The sequence below is a fragment of the Myotis yumanensis genome, unplaced genomic scaffold, assembly GCF_028538775.1.
Source record: "Myotis yumanensis isolate MYYU_CA2020_CCGP unplaced genomic scaffold, mMyoYum1.0.hap1 SCAF_4, whole genome shotgun sequence".
Classification (NCBI taxonomy): Eukaryota; Metazoa; Chordata; class Mammalia; order Chiroptera; family Vespertilionidae; genus Myotis; species Myotis yumanensis.
Window position 1 is genome coordinate 16400596 of NW_027223755.1, and position 21872 is coordinate 16422467.

At 38.4% G+C, this 21872-nt stretch overlaps 1 protein-coding gene across 1 annotated transcript in view; it reads right to left on the reverse strand.

Moving 5' to 3' along the window:
• The window catches only part of MARCHF11 (membrane associated ring-CH-type finger 11), an 85908-nt gene that overhangs the window by 61901 nt on the left and 2135 nt on the right, over positions 1–21872 (reverse strand). The gene's annotated exons all lie outside the window — the stretch shown is intronic.

The following is a 21872-nucleotide window of genomic DNA, read 5'->3' on the forward strand; positions in this document are numbered from 1 at the left end:
ATTCTTAGACTTTAGAAGGGTCATGTGTCTGCTTCAAGGATAGCAGGAAGCTGTAAGGACCGATTCTGGCTGCAGCCTACCAAGAGAAGAAGGCTGTACTGCTCAGAACCGGTATAGAGTTGGGGAGTTTGGATTTCCCAGGCCCTGGAAGCCAATCATGAAGCTGGAGACACTAAAGATGAGGAGAAATTGTTTCTCACCTCCCCAAATCCAGAAACCAACTCACCCAAGGAACATGGTGCTACAGAGCAACAGGCTAAATGACCAAGGTGGGCAGGCCTGAGAATTCCACATTGTTGCTGTGAAGGGTTAAGGCATTATCTGTTAAAGAGCTGGAGATGGCTTTTTATATCAGTGTAATGGTCAAGTCTGAGAGATCATCGCTCATGTTTGTTTCTAGAATTAATTACTCTCCACATAGCTAACTCATCCTTTGAGTTTCTACTCACACTCCCCTCTTCTAGAAACCTCCTCCAGCCAGCCCTTTGCTCTCTACCCCTGTTCACACATTAAGGCTTAGGCTGATACCATTTTCAGTATTCTCACAGTGCTCTGGGCACATCTTTATAGATGCATTTTCCATACTGGATTGTAATTTATGTGCTTTTATTCTCCACTGGGCTATAAGCTCCTTGAGTCTGAAGACTATAACTTACATGTGATTCTTGGCACCTGCCTCACTGCTGAACACAAACCCTGAATGCTTTATGCCTACCTGGGATGCTGCTCCTGCCTCTCCATCCAATCAAACCCGACCTCCAGTAAATAAATCAACTCAAATGCTTCCCACTGCATTAGACCCTCTGTGATCTCCCTTGCTATACTGACCGGCGCCCTTCTCTGAAACTCTGTGACCTTAAGAGCTCATGGTAAATATCTTCTATTACTCCCCAACAGTTTCATGTTTGCAGGTATTTCTCCAGTTAGATTTTAATGATCAATGTCAGTATTTTAGCAAATGTTTTTCTATCTCTCTATATTCATAGACATGTTTAGATATATAGCTATGGGTCTATCTCTCTAGTCAACTACTAAGTGGAATTAGAGCATACATGTGTTCTGTAACCTGTTGTTTTTTTTCATCCTCAACAATAGGTTGTGAAAAACTTTCCAAGTCCATAAATGTCATTGGCTTCATAATGTTCCCTGTACCAAGGTGACATCATTTACATAACCATTCACCAGCCCTTATGGATAAGCATTTAGGTCTTTTCCAAGATTCTGCTGTCACAAACAAGGCCGAAATTATTATCCACGTACATACATCATTTCAGACTTGTATAATTATATCCTTAGAATAGACCTCTTGAGCAGTAATTGCCAGTCATGAAGTGGAAGGTTTTATATTCAGAGAAAGGGTCCCAGATCCACTCTATAAGAACACTCTATCAGCTTACAGACCCCAAGTCCTTTTTCCAAAACCACTCCCCTGCCACATCCCACTTTTGGAGACTGATTTGTTATTTCGTCTCCTAGTACAAAAATGTGGCAGCTTGTAGCCTTGCATCTTTGCCTTAGATTGTGTGTGATTGGAGCTATTGAAAGGCAATGCCAATCAGGACTCTTCCTTCCGTGCCTCTAGCTATTACCACAAGTAAACATTTCATGTCTCACTCTTAACATTGCCAATAAACATATAAAAAGATACCCCATCTCCCTGCTAACCAAAAATATGTGGATAAAATAAAAATAACTTTTTTTGTTTTGTTTTCTTCTTGCTGTCATTTTGGGGTGAAAGCAAAAGCTAACTTTCTCTGTTGATGTGAATGTGGAGAAATGGCATTTATGCCCATTTTTTGTTCTCTTTCCTAAATGCATTAACTAGCACCTCCAGCACAATTTCAAATAACAGTGATAGCAGACACTCATGTTTTGATCCTGACATTAATAGTTGTATTTCCAGTATCTCAGTCATTAGCCATGAAGAGGTTTTAGTTGAGATTTATTTATTTATTATATTTTAGTCAGCGTTCTATTATGAATATATGACCTCTACCAAATGCATTTTTGTGCATTCATCAATATGAAGACACAGTGACTGGTGTACTTACAATGGGTGTGGTATAAACCAGACAGTTTGTATCAGCATATCCATTTTTCTAACAAAGAAGTTTTCACTGTCTATCCAAAAACAAGATTTGCTCAAAGTTTCTGGACCAACATGCAAAAATATAGTGAAAACACATGCTCTGAGTATATGTTTGGCATAAGAGTAATAACAGTGCTATCAAGATCCATGTCACAAGCTCTTTCAAGCCATTTCTTAATTCATCTTAGGAAAACTAAGGCAAATATTGGAGGGGCCAGTCTTGTGCAAAGGAATCCTGATTGCGACACGATAGATAAGACCACGGAATAAGATTACCTACAAAGAGCTTTCACAGCAAAATCAGACATCCATTTCTTACCCTCAATCAGAGACACAAATGGAGCTCAAGGTATATCATCCCTCCTTCCCAAAGTTTATGAAGTAAGTGCCCCTGGATGAATCCAATTGTTTCTAATTCTGCCTCCTCTATTTGGAATAATAAAATATTAAGATATGCCCGTAAGTGGCATCATGTTTTTCTCACCACCTGCAGCTAGTTGTGCTATCTTTGAACTAAATGCATCCCTCTGCTTATTACTCTGATCAAGCACCACCGGTGTCATTTGAACCACACAGAGAATCAATTACGTTAAGGTAATACGATAATTTATAGTTGTATAAAACAAATGTGATGGCCCTAAATGCACAGGTTTTATACACAATCAATCATTCACTTAATTAAACTTGCTTTGTTGATGTATTGTCCAATGCTATGCACCTGGCCAGGCACCGATCCTGCCGTTGTGCCCCCACAGTGTAATGAGGAGGCAAGAATGTGTGCACAGCTGCAGAAGCACAGAAAAGATCAAATGCCATGGAAGCTCCCACAGGAGGAAGACTGCGCACAGGTTGGGGGGATCGGAGATGTCTTAGTGGACAAGTGGCTTTTGGATTAGACTTGGAAAGCGAGAGGAGATTTCTCCATGTAGAAAATAGGAACGGGGCCCTGGCCGGTTTGGCTCAGTGGATAGAGCGTCCACCTGCAGGGTTCGATTCCAGTCAGGGGCGTGTGCCTTGGTTGCGGGCACATCCCTGGTGGGGAGTGTGCGGGAGGCGGCTGATGGATGTTTCTCTCTCATCAATGTTTCTGACTCTCTATCCTTCCCCCTTCCTCTCTGTAAAAAATCAATGAAATATATTTTTTTTAAAAAAGAAACATTTCCCACTTTAAAAAAAAAAGAAAATAGGAAAGGGGCATTTCTAGATGAGAAAGGACTGCCGCTGGCACAGGGACTAAGACTGTATTCCGGGTTTGTGCTGGAAAACCACAACAGCGCTTCAGCAGGTTCACAGGTTATACAATGCGCAGGAAGTGGGCATACGTTTGGTAACTTCGGATTCGGCCAGCTCAGCTAATACCGTGACTACCATGCTAGGGAGCATCAGCGGGACTCTAGGCACTAGGCAATCGGGAGTTGAAGAGGATTTTAAGCGGGTATATAGCATGCTCAGGGTTGTGTTTTAGGTTATAGAAAAGGTGCCATTCTAAGTATTTTAGCAAAGATTGTGCACAAAGTTAAGTGCGGTATTCTTTACACTTGAAGACACTTGTATTCAATAAATCGAGTTGATGGATATATATATTGACAAACTGTTTATGACAGACTGCTAATTGTTGTTCAATACCTACTCATCCCTTTCGTGTTAAAGAACTCACAAAATTCAGCTGGTCACAGGCTAAGAAGAATCAACACCACACACTACCTACCTTGCCTTGCAGCTAGATGTTATCATATGACTAAGTTGTAGTCCATGGAATGTAGTCTGACGTACTATGTACAACTTCTTGGGAAATGGCCTCTAGACATTTCTAGAGCTAACGCAGCCATTTAGGACATCAGATGAACTTGGGATGGAGGTCGCATATATCAGGATAATGAGAGAGGAAGAGCTGGACTCTGATACCCGGAGCCCTCACACAGCCCCAGAGCACCTGACGTGACACTTCTTTGAAAAAAGAAATTTCTATCTTTTCTGACCTTCTGATATTTTGGATATCCACCACCGGCATCTAAACCAAAGCCTATCTGACATTGTTGGGAAAGGGATGCAGGGGCTTTATGGAACTGTATGTCCAGCAAATCTGTTACCTTCTCCTTAGGAACTCAGCAATTCAGTAAGGGCTGAAGCAAACCCTACTGAACAATCCTATTAAACCTGAGATAACCCAACCACCCAACCACCGGAGAAAACACATTATTTTCTAGCACATTTATAAAAGGTAACCAAATATTTGGCCAAAATTCAAATGTCAGCAATTGTTGAAAGAATTAATTCAAACCCTGTATGTTGTCTAATCATAAGACCATTAAGCTAGAAATCAGTAACACAATGATAATACTCCCATGTTTAAAAATTAATTGCATGATAATTTGTTAATGTCTATGTCCCAATTAGGTAAGTTATGTAACAAACTGACAGATCAAGCTGGCCAAAAAAATTTGTTTTACTTTGTAATGATGTTGAGTATAAATTTTTAAAACTAATAATTTTGATCTCAATCAAAAACAGGCAAAGGTTAGGAACACACAATTCACACACATACACACACTCACAGAAATTCTAGTGGTCAGGAAACATAGAAAGCAATGCTCAACCTCACTAGTAATTAGGGAAATACAAATTAAAATAACAAGGTATCACATTTATAAACCATTAATAATTTACTTTGTTAATTATCAGTAATTGATGATTTCCAGTATTGGTGAGGATAGGGAAATGACCACTGTGCTACGTCGCTATTAGTACAGGTTAGTCAGATTAGTACACCACTGATGGTGAGCAGTTTGGAAGTATCTATCGAAAGTTCAATGGCACATACTCCACAACCCAGCATTTCCACAGCTGATTCAACCCTGTAGCAGTACACCCAATGAGTGTCTAGAGTTCACTGGAGCATTTTTATCACAGTGAAAGATTGTAAACTACCTAAATGTCCATCAACAGGAAAACTGCTAAATAAATTGTTAGATTCATTTTGAAGACTATAATGCACTGGTTAAAAGAATAATAGAGAGTCAAATGTAATGACATACTGTCCAGTGAAACTTCAGAACATGGCAGGTTGTGAAAAAGAAATTAGATACACACAGACACACATGCATATGCATGTAAATGCATCCTTCAAAAAGTCCAAAATGCTGCAGACTAGGCATTTAACTGTAATTGCCTGAATTAGGGTAATGGATTGAGGAGGGCTCTGGGAGGTAAATAAAAGGAGGGATTATCCATTTTACATTACTGGTTTTTATAGTATCTGAATTATTTAAATTTCAACATACATTTTAACAATATTGTGTTTTCCTGAATTACTTGTGTAGTTAAAATTATTTAGCAAATTATTACATTTTTTTGTAGTAATTTGGCACTGGCCAAATTCTGACTCACAATTGATAAGGGGCTCTGTATGACTTTTCAAATCACACATCTGTCACCCACATATACCTAGCACCAAAATCCCATAGTGATGAGTCGTGACTCATAAACTAACATTCAGGCTCCCTATCTGTTTAACAAGTGTTTTCCCATTTTCCCAAACTAATTTAAATTTTTCTGAATTCCAGAGATTTTGATCAATCCTGTTAAATGCTGTCACAATTAAAGCTCCTCAAAGTAAGATGCATTTTTCTAGACCACTCACTTATAGTATTTTTGAGAATTAAATGTAGCAATGTCTCTTAAGCACTTTGGAAGGTGCCTGGCACATAAGAGTTCAATAAATGGCAGCTTTTGTTATTACCAGCAAGAATCTAGAAGTGGTCGTTGTAGTGCGATACAAACTTTGAACAAGTGTGCCGATTTTCAGAGCTCATCACAGGTTCAGCCATAGTCAGCCAGGAGACACCCAAGCACACTCTAAACTTCCTGCTCCAGATCATTGTCAACCATGCTTCATATTGCCAGTCCTGGAAATGACATGTCGGGATGTGCTTAAACATTTACCTAATCTACATCCCTTTCTACTGCTGCTTGATTGGCAATCAAGTTAGTTTTAATCTGTAAATATATAAAAAGCAATATGTTCTTTGTACTGAGTTCTGAATGGATTTAGCAGATACTTCAAAGATAATAATTGTAGGGTTTAATCTCTGTAGAGTCACTTTGCTGGCACAGTTTGGCTTTTATGATCAGACATCTAGAAGAAATTCCATTTCAGACTGATTCCATACGAGAAATGAGCGCTCTTACTTCTGAAGCGCTGGCCAAATTCTGACTCACCATTGATAAGGAGCTCTGTATGACTTTTTATATCACAGGCCTGTCACCCACATATACCTGGCACCTTATTCGAAGTAAGGGCCTTGTCTTCAGACTATAAACTAAAACTGCCTTCAGCGATGGCCAATATTCTCTTAGTTCTTTACAGGAATACTAATCTTATGTCATTGTGGAGCAGCTAGGAAATGATTAAATAATATTTGAATGTAGAACATGCAATGTAGATATGTTATTAATGTTAGCATTCTCTCCTTACTATCAATGAAACTTTATGCTATTTCATTGAAAAATGTCCCAGTTTTATATCAACCCTTTAGTGCCATAACAAGTAATATGCTCTGTATTTTGCCAAAGGTCTTACCTATTAAAAACATGTTATATTGTCCATGCAAAATAATTTTAATTTATTGTGTGTCTGTGTCATTTAGTACCCTAGGGTTTGCTGCTGAGGGAAAAAGTCACTAAGTAGCATAGTGACTGTATCACTTTTCTTACTGTATCAACATCTGATGAAGAATATTTTTCTAGCTGTCCAAACTAAAACATTCGCTACCAAGATATTCAATTTCTAAATGAACCACCATCATTTAGTCAATTCTTATCATGGTTAGCCTTTAAATATTCTCTGAAATCCATCTCAGCTTAGAAATACATTTCAATTTTTAATAAGGTAGATCTTTATGTGAAAGACAGTATATTTCTTTTATACACTTATCAATTCACTTGAAATCCACCACACTTTATCTCTATGTAACATCTGTTTAGTGAATGTTTCGGCCACGTCAGCATCTCACAGAAGTTTCATGTTCCTACAGGCCCCAACGCCACCTGTGATTCCTGGAAACCCCAGAGGCGACATGGTTTTCCCCGACCGAGCATGACATTTCTGGTTCCTTTGCCATGTTGTCTTGGACTGCTTGATAAATGGGGCACTCTGCCAAAATGGCAGGGACAATGTGAGAAACGTACACACCGTTTATTGTCAATATATCATCTCCTCTGTGCATCAAGCCAAGACAAATGTGGCCTCAATGATCTGGGAAGGGTATGTGAGTGCTTCCAGACAAATAATCTGTCTAATACCCACTATCAGTTCTTGAAATGCATTGTGCCTCTGAAATAAAATTACATTTCCCATTAAAAAATATATATATACATATATATATATGTATATATATATATACACACACACATATAAAATTTGTGCACCAGTGGGGTCCCTCAGCCTGGCCTGCGGGATCCGGCAGAAACCGGCTTGCCAACAATCCCCGAGGGGTCCTGGATTGGGAGAGGGCACAGGCCAGGCTGAGGGACCCCACCGGTGCACAATTTGGGCCGGGGAGGAACTCGGGAGGATGGCCAGCCAGGAGGGACCACGGGAGGGCTCCAGGGCATGCCAGGCCCATCTAGCTCAGTCCCCGATCGTCAGGACTCCAGCAGCAAGCGACTGCCCCTTGGTGGTCAATACACATCATAGTGACTAGTCCACTTGTCGACCGGTTGACTATCTGCCCCCTGGTGGTCAGTGCATGTCACCGTAAGCAGTTGAGCGGCCTTAGCATATCATTAGCATATTATGCGTTGATTGGTTGAACAGATGACCAGACAACCAGACACTTAGCATATTAGGCTTCTATTATATAGAATATATATCCTTGGTCCCTCCTCTATTTCTGTGTTAGTCCCAGTTATTTCCAAGGTACAGAGCTTTTCCTAGGGACTCACAATCAGCCAGAGACTCATTCTCCACACCTCCCACCAACACGAATCTTCGCAGGTGGCCGGTGGGTGCCTCAATAGTTACTACTTAATTGAGGTTCCTCTAGTTGTTAACTAAGAACTTAAGCTGCTTGGAAATTTTTTCCCACTCAAGCGAGATGGCTTGCCATTAGTAAAACAATCGGCAATTGAAAACCTCATTTTCAAATATAGTCCATAAGTTTTACATCATGAAAATTGCTTCTCATCTAATTCTCTTTAAAAATGTTGTCCTAAGCAAAATAAAAGTTGCTCTTTGAGAAAACTAAAGCCAAATAAAAACCAAAATGCAATTACTGTTTCTGTTTCAAATATCCAAACTGCCCCAATATTTGGTCAATGGTTATTTTTAGTTACATGAATTCAAATAAGGGATATTCTTTTTGTCTTATTTAACAAAAATATCTAAAATACTTAATTTTCAATATATTACAAATATTTTGGCAGAAACCACTAGCTGTTACAATTATCTTCAATTTAAACTTGTTGCTTCCAGATAGTCAGTAGGCAATCAAAATTTGAATGCAATCCCTAAAATAACTTTAAATGGATTTAACATTCTGCTTGAGTTTACACACTTTATATTCTTAAACTATTTAAGAAGTAGCTTTTCAAAATCTCTGAACAGACTAAAATCAAACCCTCAAAAATTGCAAAGTACAATAAAGAAAACAGAAAACATTAGATTTAATCAAAAGCTAAGTATATTTTTTTAAAAGGCATCTTTTTTTGAAACAAATTATGTGAACAATAATAGATATCCAAACCTTTTAAGTAAGTGGAGCCTGGACCAAATTTATTTTCAAACAAGATAAAATATATATAGCAATATCTCTAACCTAGTGCACCATGGGTCAAATTTGAAGGACATGACTAGTTAACAGGAAACACTAGAGGGCAGAGTTGCATAGTGAAGCTCTCCTGACATCTAATTGGAGAAAGGGATACCACCAATATATAAACCCTCAAAATCTGCTGCTACTGACTGAAAGTCTTCGAACTTTTTGAAAGTTTTTGAACTTTTAACAGTTGATCTAAATGAGTCTACTGCTAAGGCAATCAAGCAAATACTGGGAACCCAGACAGGGGCCCCATGAATAACACTTACCCTAAGCATGATCTATTTCCTTCCTGTGTTTGTTCATCAATAACCATGAAATTATCATCATTTGTCTCCTGAATAAAAGATTCTTAATAACCTGCTTATGCTTATGGCCTTTGAAAGCTAAAGGTTTTAAGTTACGGATGACATTTCACATCAAATTTGGGGAACTGATTACTCCATTTTGGTTAACTAAGTACCATGAACTCAAGCAAAATGTCCCCATATTATTCAATGTTTTCTGAGAGGAGGAAGGAGTCTTCTTCACCCTTCAAAACTCCTTTATGTTCAGATTCTCTGCCAATGATGGAAATGCAAAAAAGATGGGCTGCCCAGTATCTCAGTGCACTGATTAATGGAAGTCATTTATTTCAAATAGATTTTGGAAGTCCAAATGTCAATTTCTATAGCTCCGGGGGCAACATAAAAAGTCATTTCCCCTCTGTAAGTCATTGCATGACTTTCATAGTGGCCATGTCATGTACAAGACCAATTACATTACCTTGAGAATTACAGCCTGAAACATTCATTCTCCAAATAGCCAAGTTTCCTAGATGACATCCAGTAAGACGATAGAGCTTCTCTTAAAAACAATCCATCTCATAAAATGTGTTTTTTAACAGAAAAAAAAATGTACTTGTCCAAGAAAAAAATAAGCCCAATATTAGCTTTCTACTTGTTTTATTATTAGTATATTAATAAAAATCAATATAAAACTAATTAAAATCCAAAATAGGCCACATTTCTCATATGTGATGGCTTTTATTTCAACCCTAACCTCTTGATAATTCTGTAGATTGAACAGTGAATGTGGCCACATAAATAATTTAAATAACTCAGGAAGAACAAATTGAGCATCTGTCATTCTTAGAATCTATTATACATTTCTTACTAGTCTTTTTCCCTTAGTCTGTCTGACTGTATTCTTAAAAACCAATGTCTTGAATACTCACAATAATATCCAGGATATACAAATGGGTCAAGAAAACTGGGCCCCCTATTGATACATTTAATATATTGAAGCACATTATAAAACTGTAGGCTATCAATAGTGACCTCTCCAGTTCACTCACAGAAAACTCGGAATGAAATGTGCTTCAGTGGGAAAACCAATCATGGTAAACATTCACCAACATACCCTATTTCTAAAAAGCCACAGATGAATAATTTCTGCCAATGTCAAAGATCAAGGATTGCCAGCCTTACCTAACCACCCTAATCTAAAAATTTTTCCACCCTTCTTGACATTTCCTGTCCCCTTTTTTGTCCAATGTTTTTTTTCCTTAGGACTTACTAATTAATTTACTAATTCTTTTACAGTAGTCTCTCCTTATCTTCAGAGGATATGTTCCAAGATCTAGTGCTAGGTAAGCTTTTTATTATTGGAGTGTCACTCTAAGGCCTGAGAAATGCATGTTTGTATACTAACCCATGACTAAGCACATCTCTATAAATATTTTTATATGTAACCATTTGTATCTATACTAAGCAAAACATGAGTTTACACTGATGTTTCACACTCTGATCCAATATCACATGGTTCATTCTAGCATATCCTTTGTTAATCACCCAGTTATTAACACAATCTACTTGTTTACTACCTGACCCTCACTGTCAACAATTTAAATTTAGAAGCAGACGTCCCCTTTTAACAAACTCTGTAGCTATCGCTTCTAGAACAGTGTCTGCTAAATAGTACTGGTAAATTTGTTCAATGAGTAAAAAAAATAACCAATAAGAAAGTATTGTTTATGTAATTCACAGTAGAAAAACAAAGATAAAATATTTTGTGGCTCTCCCTTGACATGAAAAAAATCATTTTCTAGACCAAAAATAAACACACATTAATCCATCACTATGCTGTTATGTTATCTCCATGCATTCATCATCACTCAGCATTGAAATTTTTCCCACAGGCAATTCAAAGAATGGTTAGTATTCTTCTCCAAAAGTTTACTCTAGGGGAGCTTAATCATGTCCAAAATGAAGCAACATATTTCTCTCTCAAATTTCCTTTTCTGCTACCAATACTACCTTTAGTCGTAGTAGGGTGCAGGAGAGAGAGAATAGACAGACGGGAAGTAGCAAGACTTGTCCCCGATTCTTACATGTTTCACTAAACTACTCATAAAGGTTTCAAAATCTACCCCCACTGTCTACAAACCATGTGTCACCCAAAGCTACCCAACAAATTTTAGTACAATTGGTTCTACTCTTGTTGGCTTCACATTTTTCTACTTCCTACTAGTACTTCTAAAACTGCTGGAAAGTCTTGTCTATATGTGAAATGACTTTCATAGAAGCAATGGCAGTATGACCCAAAGTCTACCATGGAAGGGAAAGAAAGACAATTTGAGAGCAATGAAAGATGGTTTTGCATTCAAGATTTTCCTTCCACTTCCAGATTTGAACTTGGGCATGCTGGGTCCTAGAGAACACAATGTAGGTAAGGATGATTACCCTTTATTGTTACTTTCTTTCCAAAGGACTGGAGGTTCCTCCTGGAAACCTCCCATCTGCCAGCCCATCCCTCCCAAAATAAGGGTGTGATGTTGTCAAGACCAGGAAGAGATGGAAGGGAGAGGACAAAACAAATATTTACTGAATGCCCAATATATGCCTGGAAAATCCTGTGCTCTTTTCTATTCTATAAGCTTTTTATTTTCTATATTTTCCTTTAAATTAATAGAGGGCACTTACATGCACATTTGTGTTAAAAATCTGCAAATGTAACATAGAAAAGAAATTAATACGGGGGATTGGAGGCAGAGAAAGAAGCAAAACTAGTTCATGTGGTTTCTGGAATGTTATTCCACACAAATTAAGTAAAATCCACTGATAGTTGTGAGAGAGGTTGTGCTTTTTAACATCTCTTTTTAAATGGGCTGAACAAACCAAGGCATGTACAGTTCTTGAAATAGTTCCTTATTTATGTGAACTATTCTGTGACTCGAAGTCATGACACAAATGAGTCACGGCACAACTGCAAGTCCATATATAACAAAGGAGTGCTGGGGGACGAAAGGGCTCCTGTAATAAGAGCTACATGCACATAGGGAGGGCCCCCTGTGCCCAAATTAAGCCTTGGCCACTTGCACATAATTAGCATACCAACATGAGAAACAAAACTAAAAGGCACATTAAGGCCATGGAACTCTGTTACTAAGATAAAGAGACATGGCCCAGGTGTCATCAGTCACAATGAACTATTTCAAAGAGATAAAAACTGGAGAAAGAGCAGGTTTTTTAGGTAATTTTCAGAGCATGCCACACCTTAAGTAAGGTTGGAATAAGAAATGTATCCCCACTAAGTTCTCTTATTGACTTTGTCCGGGTAGTAACGCTTCCAGGTTTCTTCACGTCTTCCCACGTGACTGCTCCCAGTCCGCCTCTACTTCTGTGGGATTTCATTTGGTAAATCACATAGAACAGCTATCGAACCATGACTTATGCCCACAGGGAAGACGCTGTCAAATATCCAAGGAGACAGAAAGCACAAGTCACATGCCGTTTTTCTTGGCTGAGTCCTCAGTGTCAGCCATCCATTTACTCGTAATTGTAGGTGATTATCTCATCATCAGTCCACTCCCTGCCACTCAGAAAGGTCGGAAGTACTCTTGCTTGGCTCTGAGAGTCATCCTATTCTACTCTTAGAAGATCCAAAAATAGAAGGAAGCCAGTTTCCTTTGTTCCAACCTTTTCGGTAAACATCAGTCTCATCACAGCAAAGCCACGCCAAGGCAAAGCAGGAAATGAGCAAGGAGGAAACAGTCAGTTCTCTGGATGCATGTGCTGGAGTATTGCATTTGCCAGTGGAGAATCATGTTTGAAGTTATGTTACAACTGTACAAACAAACCACTCATCAAGAAAACACATCACCTTGTTCTCAGCCGGGTGGCAGATTTCACACCAAAAAAAAATGATTCCCAGTAGACATTCTTAGCAGCTCATCTATACCCATGATCATACAGTAAAATGTCCAACAAATTATCTGAATTCTATGAACAAGCGCTAAATGAAATCCTTCAACCAGTGACAACCTCAAGAAAGCAAGCGTGTCACACGCGGGTAATTTCGCATCCACTGACATTTCATTTTTTGAAAGGAGCAGATATGTCTCACTGGAAACTTTTGTTTTTCAATTCTAGGTTTTTAAAAATAGGTCCCGCTCTTAAGGCTTTTTCCTGTGGTCTAAGAACCGAATATATTTGCCCAGGCAGAATCACAATAGCATTATTAGAAGATCAACTTAGGAGTAAGTTGAAAATGGACAGCCAGTAGACGGGAAAATGTGTGTGCAATTAATGCAACTTGATTTCCTTAAGTCTTTTTCTCACTGCAGAAATAGGAACATGACCCCCTTGATTCTTTCTACTTTATGAAAACATTCATTCATGCATTCATACCACAAATATTCACTAAACGCCCACAAAGTGACCAAGAAAGTGCATCTCAAGCTCTCCTGACCTGCGTTACATAATTTGTTCTAAAATCTGTCCCACTCACTACAATTTGTTCTAAAATCTGTCCTACTCACTACTATGCTTGCCGCCTAGAAGGCAAACCTGGAAACACCAAGAAAACGAAAATAGTACCATCTTGACACATTTATAAAAGATATCCTAAGCACTCCTGCTGGGCTGCAGAGAACCTGGGAGCACCTGCTTAAATGCATCCAAAACTTCCCGAAAGGAGAGGGCAGCCTGTTCCAGGGACACCGAGGGCTTATTCTGAATGTCCCTGCCTTCTGCTTCTGACAACTGAAACTACTGGAAATTTCAGATTTCAGACTGAGACAATCACAAAACTATTTAGAAGACACACTGCTGTTAATATTTAAAATTAAGGAGCTGATAGCATGTTGTTATAGAGCTACACTATCACCATTTTGTGAATGGCATAAGCTTATAATGACTTCACTGAAAATTACAAAGAAACATATGAAAATTGTAAAACACTTCACTCACTGAACTTTCTAAGAGGTTAGAAAGCACCTAAGTCCTAAATGTACGACAGGAAACCATAAAAATTCTAGAAGAATACAAAGGCAACAAAATCTCAGATTTATGCCAAAACAATTTCTTCACTGATACAGCTCCTAGGGCAGTTGAAACTAAAGAGAAACTGAACAAATGGGACTACATCAAAATAAAAAGCTTCTGCACAGCAAAAGAAACCATCAACAAAACAACAAGAAAACCCACCTCTTGGGAAAACATATTTGCCAACGTCATATCTGATAAGGGCTTAATCTCCAAAATTTATAGGGAACTCATACAACTTAACAAAAAGAAGATAAACAATCCAATCAAAAAATGGGCAAAGGATCTAAATAGACACCTTTCAAAAGAGGACATTCAGAAAGCCAAGAGACATATGAAAACATGCTCAAAGTCACTAATCATCCGAGAGATGCAAATCAAAACAACAATGAGGTACCATCTCACACCTGTCAGAATGGCCATCATCAACAAATCAACAAACGACAAGTGCTGGAGAGGATGTGGAGAAAAAGGAACACTTGTGCACTGCTGGTGGGAATGCAGACTGGTGCAGCCACTATGGAAGGCAGTATGGAGGTTCCTCAAAAAATTGGAAATGGAACTCCCATTTGACCCTGTGATCCCACTACTAGGAATATATCCCAAGAAACCAGAAACACCTATCAGAAAGGATATATGTAACCAGATGTTCATAGCAGCACAACTCACCATAGCTAAGATCTGGAAACAGCCTAAGTGCCCATCAGTAGATGAATGGATTAGAAAACAGTGGTACATCTACACGATGGAATACTATGCTGCTGTTAAAAAGAAGGAACTCCTACCATTTGCAACATCATGGATGGAACTGGAGAGCATTATGCTAAGTGAAACAAGCCAGTCAATGAAGGAAAAATACCACATGATCTCACTCATTCATGGATAATAAAGACCATTACAAACTTTTGAACAATAATAGATACAGAGGCAGAGCTGCCTCAAACTGATTGTCAAACTGCAGTGGGAAGGCCAGAGAGAGTTGGGGGGCAGGAGGGAGGGGAGTAAGAGATCAACCGAAGGACTTGTATGCATGCATATAAGCATAACTAATGGACATAAGACACTGGGGGGTAAGGGAGGGTAGGGGTTTGTCAAGGGCGGGGGGGAAAAAAGGACACTTATGTAATACCCTTTGTAATACTTTAAGCGAAAAATAAAAAATAAAATAAAAAAATAAATAAAATAAAATTACAGTGAAAATTATAAAAAAAAAAAAAAAAAAGAAAGCACCTAAGTCCATATCAATATGCCAGTTGTTTATATCAGAGGTTGGCAAATTACTGCCAAATCCAGGTGGGCCAAATCCAGCTCACCACCTGTTTTTGTGTTGTCCAGCAGCTTTTCAATGTTAAAGGGTTGGGGGAAGGAGGAGCAAAGGGAGGACTCTAGTTCCTGATGCACCGAGGTTATACGAAATTCAAATGTCAGGTGTACAATTAAAGTTTTATTGGAACACAAACATGTCATTCATTTACATAGTGTCTATTACTGCTTTTCTACTGGGATAGTGGTTAGGGTGGCCCTTAAAACCTAAAATATTTACTACCCAGAGAAAAGATTTGCTGACCTTTGGTTTAAATAACAAGATAAATGTTATCAGATGACGACCTTTTGGAGCCACCACAAGATTCCTCTGCCCAATCACTCCCAAATCTTACCCCTCTAACTTCTTTGACCAGTAAGAATGCCCAGCTCTACCCAGGAAGAGGTTCTTTCTCCTACAGGCAGCTGAGTGAAGGAACCAAAAGAACAAAGAGAAAGGTGTCAAAGGGACATGCACTAAAAAGAGCTAGGTAAATAGATACACGTGGAAAAGCAGATACACGTGGAGAAGAAAGTTCTAGAGAGTATCATCCATTGGGACATCATCCTCAATCCTCTCTTTCTCTAAAGTGTAAACGCAAACACCACACACAAAGCCCTACATGGACTCCCACTCTTTTTAATACCATCTCAGAACCATCTGACTTTAAGACAAACTGTAAAATCATGTAGCCTATACAATAAATAAGACAGCTAGAAGTAGTAGGCAGGGAATAATTTCCATATTTTATTCAGTAGAGAATCATTAATCTCTCTAGTGAGTAAAATGAACATTTATGTTTTAAAAATTAGTAAGCAAATGAAAACAGATACTTTTAAAGGCAAGCGAACTGCTTTGTAATATGTCCTTTATTTTGACATTTAAATACCATAAAATCTGCCAGTATATGCATTTAAATATTACATGTAACATTGTTTCTCAGTTGTTCAGCCATGGCAATGAAAAGCTTCCCCTCAGCTTGCCATTTGCTAGTAAACCCACAGAGAACATTAGTAACTGAGAAAAGGGAAAAGTGGTGGCTGGAGGTTGTATGCATGCAGGCATTTTAATCCGTAAAATGCAAATGCCTTGAAGTTTTACAAATGACAGCATGCGATACTGATAAGGTTCATGCTCTGATGTTTTCTTAATACATTTTCTAATCATAGTCAATTTTCAGGGGTAATTTGTCAGCTTCTCTCCCAGTGCATCAGCTCTGTCATGAGAACAACTTAATCACTCCTGAAGGTGAAAATACCCCTTTCATGACAGAGCCCTATTAGGAAAATAATGATGCCAGGGTCCTCAAGAAGTTAATTAAAGTTCTATAAAGACGTTACAGATACATCCAGAAGCTGTATCTTAGAACCTTTGCCAAGATGAACCTACCTGGTGCCAACTTCCTCTCTAATTCAAAACTGTCATGATGAATCCCAGGGCTTTCACAATATGGGTAAAACTGAAAAATACTCTCAAGTTATTCTCCTTCCTAGGAGACTCTCTTGTCATTCTCACTGCTGTGAGACCTGTTGCTGACAGCACATGATAAGTGTTCAAAGGAAAAGCAGTTAAGAAGGCTAATAAAAATGTTAGAGGTTAATAAAAATGGCCAGGGGCCTAATCTCTGCAAGGTACATGGCCTACTTGTAAGTCTCCATCCCTTCCCAGGCAAGTCCCTTCCCAGCCCTTTCCTCTCGTGCTCTGAGCAACAAAGGAGGAGGAAGGAAATCTGATGGACGCCACTATTCAGGACTGATGCCTGGTCACCTGTCTGTGCCCCTTCATGGCTACCCCCAGGGGTCTCTGGGCTCCCCCACCTCCTGCCAAAGTGTAAACAAACCAAGGTTGCTTGAGCTGGCTGAATAGCACTGACCTATTGCTTGGCCACATATAAAAGCGTCTCATACCTCCAGCAGAGACCCAGAGTCCCACAGGGAGGGACATCTGGAGAATAAATATGCTCCCCTGTGCTGAGACCACTATATCTCATTAAACCTGATTTTTAAAATGCTGGTCCATTCATTATTTACAGTAACAAGTTTGGCCAGAAACTTAGATGGGCTCTTACAGGAAAAGGGAGCAAAAAAGAATGAAATGAAAAGAGGAGTCATTAACTTCACTTAGGTGACAGGAGCCTGAAGAAAACCACAGGGGCCAGTGAGCATCGTTGCAGAGAGCAACTGAAGGTCGCCATCTGTTTGAACAGGTAATAATAATCACAGCCAACATTCAAATGGGCCAGGCACTATTCTTGTGGGAAACGGATATAGGGTTAAGCCTTGGACTGACCTGCTGGCAAAGTCACAAACAAGTCCTAGCTTAAAGGGCACAGTCCTCTTAGCATAATTAAGCTTGACCTTATAACACTCCCTAGATCTTATCTGGGAAGCTAATGGGCTGAGGAAGTGCAAGAACAGTGTAAACAAGTGAAACTCACAAGAACTGTGTAACTATGGTAACCACTACCTTGTTTACCTCTAAGTATAAAAAGCTTGGTGAGGCCTGAGCACAGTGAAGTCCTTCCTCTTGAGTTGGACTTGCTCGCCTGGTCCCCCATTATTCCCAAATTATCTCCTGTCTTTTCTTTTTCATTTGTTGTGCGGCTCCTCTTCCAGACCCGAACCCTGAACCACACAAGACGTGGAGGGAAACACTTACGACAATTCTAAGCACTTTACATATGTTTATGTATTTCATTCTCCAAATAATGTATAAAATAGGTGCCATTATTATCTTCTGAAGATTAATTAACTGAGGCACAAGGAGTTAAAGTAACTTGTCCCAAGGTAATACAGCTCTTACCATCCACTTACATTGTATTTTCTATGTTTAGAAAATACAGTTCGTTTCGCACAGGAAGTTTGAAGTTTCCCGTATAATACTTTATCTAGTAAATATTATCTCTTCAAGCACCTATATTTCTTGACAAAGTATTGAAGCATTCACAAACTTCATCTAAAATATATCTTTGATCTTATGTGTTCTTACATTTTACAAATTTTTTGCCACACTATGAGATTCAAAACAGAATTGACTTTTACTCGTACATTAATATTAATGCATCATCTTGACTATGTTAATCAATAAAATACATTCTAGAAATAGGTAGGAGGGTGAATGAATGTTAATTACTTCAAATGTCTTAATTAACTTCTACTGCTAGTAATACAGCAATTAACATTTAAAAATGTTATAGAAGATACATCAGTTTTCTATTGGGTCATGTTGTTGAGCATCACTGAAATCCCATGAAATGGGTAGGTTTAGACCCAAATGTTCAAAGACTTCTAATCTCAATGAGAAAAACAAGTAAAACTAAGGTTGTAGACTCATGGCAGCATATTTCCCTCACACACACCTGCTTCCTGGCTAACTGCTCCTTTCCCTCCTGTTCCCAGGTCCCTTTGCACAGCAGGAGGCACAGAATGATAATAATCACTTCTGAAAATCCTTGAGGATATTGGTCTAGCACTGCTGAGGGAGTCAACCTTTCATTCATTTTTCTAAATCTTCTGTTTCTGAGCCCTGGGAGAGAAATTATGGTGGGTGCCTGCTGACCAGTCTGGACCAAATGCAGAGACCAGGGTAAGTAAATAGAGCCATTTCAGAAGCTAGCTCCTATGGTAAATTAAAGATAGCTACTCTTTTTTTAAAAGGGCAGACCCCAGAGGTAGAGTCCATTTTCCCTTCTCTTGAGTCTGAGTTGGTCCTGTGGCTTGCTTTAATCAGGAGAAAGCAGCAGACACGAAACAGTCACTCCCAAGGTTGGGCCTTAAGATCTGTGACTTCTGCTTTCTTGGAACCCAACCCAATATTGTGAGATGTCCAAGTCACATAGGAAGAGAACTGAAGCACTAGTTGACAGCCCCAACTGAGCTCTCAGCCAACCGCCAGCACCAAGAATGAGTGAAATGAGTAAGCCCTCCTAGATGTCTCAATCCAGTCAGACCTCTGGATGAAGTCAGGTCCAGATGATGCCACATGTGCAGAACCTCCCAGCTGATTTCCATCAACCCAAAGGGGCAATAAATGATAGTTGTTTACACCACTGATTATTTGAGATGGTTTGCTATGCAGCAATAGACAGCCAATGCCTTTCTAGACCATCTTAGAGACCAGGTTGAAACCAGTTGCTGCTTGACTCAAAAACGTGAGGTTGGCTACGATGGAGTTGAGAAGAACCCTTTCCAGTATAAAGCATGGCAGCTAAGACCATGGACCTAGGAACCAGACTAAGTTTGAATCCTGATTTTGCCTTTTACTAGATATGTATCAAGTGGAAGCTACTTTACTTTTCTGTGCCTCAGTTTCCCTTTGTGTAAAGTAGAGATAGTAATATTCCCTATCTCTTAGGTTTGTTATGAAGATTAAATATCAATATTGGTACATACATGTAGAGCACTTAGAACAGTGCCTGGCACAGAGTAAGAACTCAGAAAATGTTCTCTCTTATTATTTATTCTCTAATCAGTTTTACGTCCAAGAAACCACCCGCTCAAAGCTATGTGAGGGCTCTATACTTGGGACAGAAGGATGTGGAAAGTGAAGGTGAGGGCCACAACATGCTGCTTATTCGATGTCTGCCATACCACAGTGACTGTAATAAATGCTAAAGCTAACTGACCTCACAGCAGCACAGGAGAAAACCAAAAAATCAGAGTAAATGCTCCATTTATGGGTCATTCATAACAGAAATGTCTGACAATTATTCAAACTTCATTGAGGATAAACTACTCCCAGGTATAAGGATCCACACTTCGGGAACTTTATAACTGATTTCTGTCCATTAAGAGGATTGAGCTTCACATACATACCCTGCAGTCCTGGAAAGCTCTTTTCTCTGGCATGATCTAAGCTATCATCACACTCATATCAACTTTGTTTTTAAATATTATTTTCTAGGTCACTAAAATAAACAGATCAGGTTACAGATCATGGTAGTATTTACATAGGTCATAAAATTAATCCTTAATACTGGGTTAGTTTATTGTTTTGGTTGCTTATTGTTTTGGTTGGATTTTTTTGGCCATCTCATATACATACTCTGGAAAAATTGCTTTTGTTAAAATAATTATTAAATATTTCTTAAATAAGCAAAGTATAGTTGTAATTAATTCATTTTGCTATACTATTAGAATTATTAGTAAATTGTATTTTTGCCCCAGCACATTGTCTCTTTTACAATTTAAAATTATATCAAGGATCTATATCTACTTTCTTCAAAAGTAATCATCCCAAATGAATTAGTACAGAGTAGGGTAAGTTTAAGCTTTTAAAATATTGGTATTCTAGCTCAGCTCTTGAACATGCAACTACAGCACTTTTCATGAGATTTTTCACTAGAGCCCCAAAGCTCTCTATTTGTCATTTCCACATATTAATTCACAAAATTATTGTAGATTCAATTATACTACTCATATTCTGACCTTTGGACATGGTTCCATCTGTTTTTCAAGACAACTATGATGGATCCACAAATTTATACCCAAAGAGCTCAATCAATTAGAAGTTCTGGGAAGATGTGTCAGGTTCATGCCTATCTTCAGCATGATAACATCACTCATCCACATTAGTTATTCTTTTTCTTTTCAAATTACTTACAAGCCTTAGGTCAGCTTGAAAAAATTGATATTTTCATTTCATGCCTGATAATCATGCCTTAACTGGTGACAATCAAAGATGCAAATTAATTGCAAATTATGTGAAGGATACATAAATTAAAAACTATGAGATTTAAATTATTAATGCAGTAATAATTCAGCTTTCAGATTTCATCTGCAAAGAATAAAAATTTCACCTATTTTATACTGCTCAATACAAACTAAATTTGATATTTTTTATAATATGTTTTTATTTATATCAGAGAGGAAGAGAGAGGGAGTGAGAGAGAAACATCAATGATATGAGAGAATCATTTGATCAGCTGCCTCCTGCACATCCCACAGTAGGGATCAAGCCCACAACCTGGGCATGTGCCCTGACAGGGAATCGAACCACGACCTCCTGGTTCAACCACTGAGCAACACTGGCTGGGCTAAATTTGGTATTTTAAATAGAAACATGGACCATTAGATTTTATGATTTTCTTTCCTTTACTTGCACTTGTTTTACATAACTTGAGCTCATCCAGGTTTTCAGTGCTTAAATTAACAAAATGTTTCTAAAATAAATTGTGAACATGTCTAACTAATAAAATTGATTTAATTGGAGTATAAGACATTTTACCAACCTTTCGTTTTAGAAACAAAGATGGGTACAATTTCATCAACAAATAACAAATTAATAAAGGAAACCATTTGATAAAATGTATTTTGAGTTTCTCAGATACCAATGTCGCAGAATTCTCAAAGAACATCTCT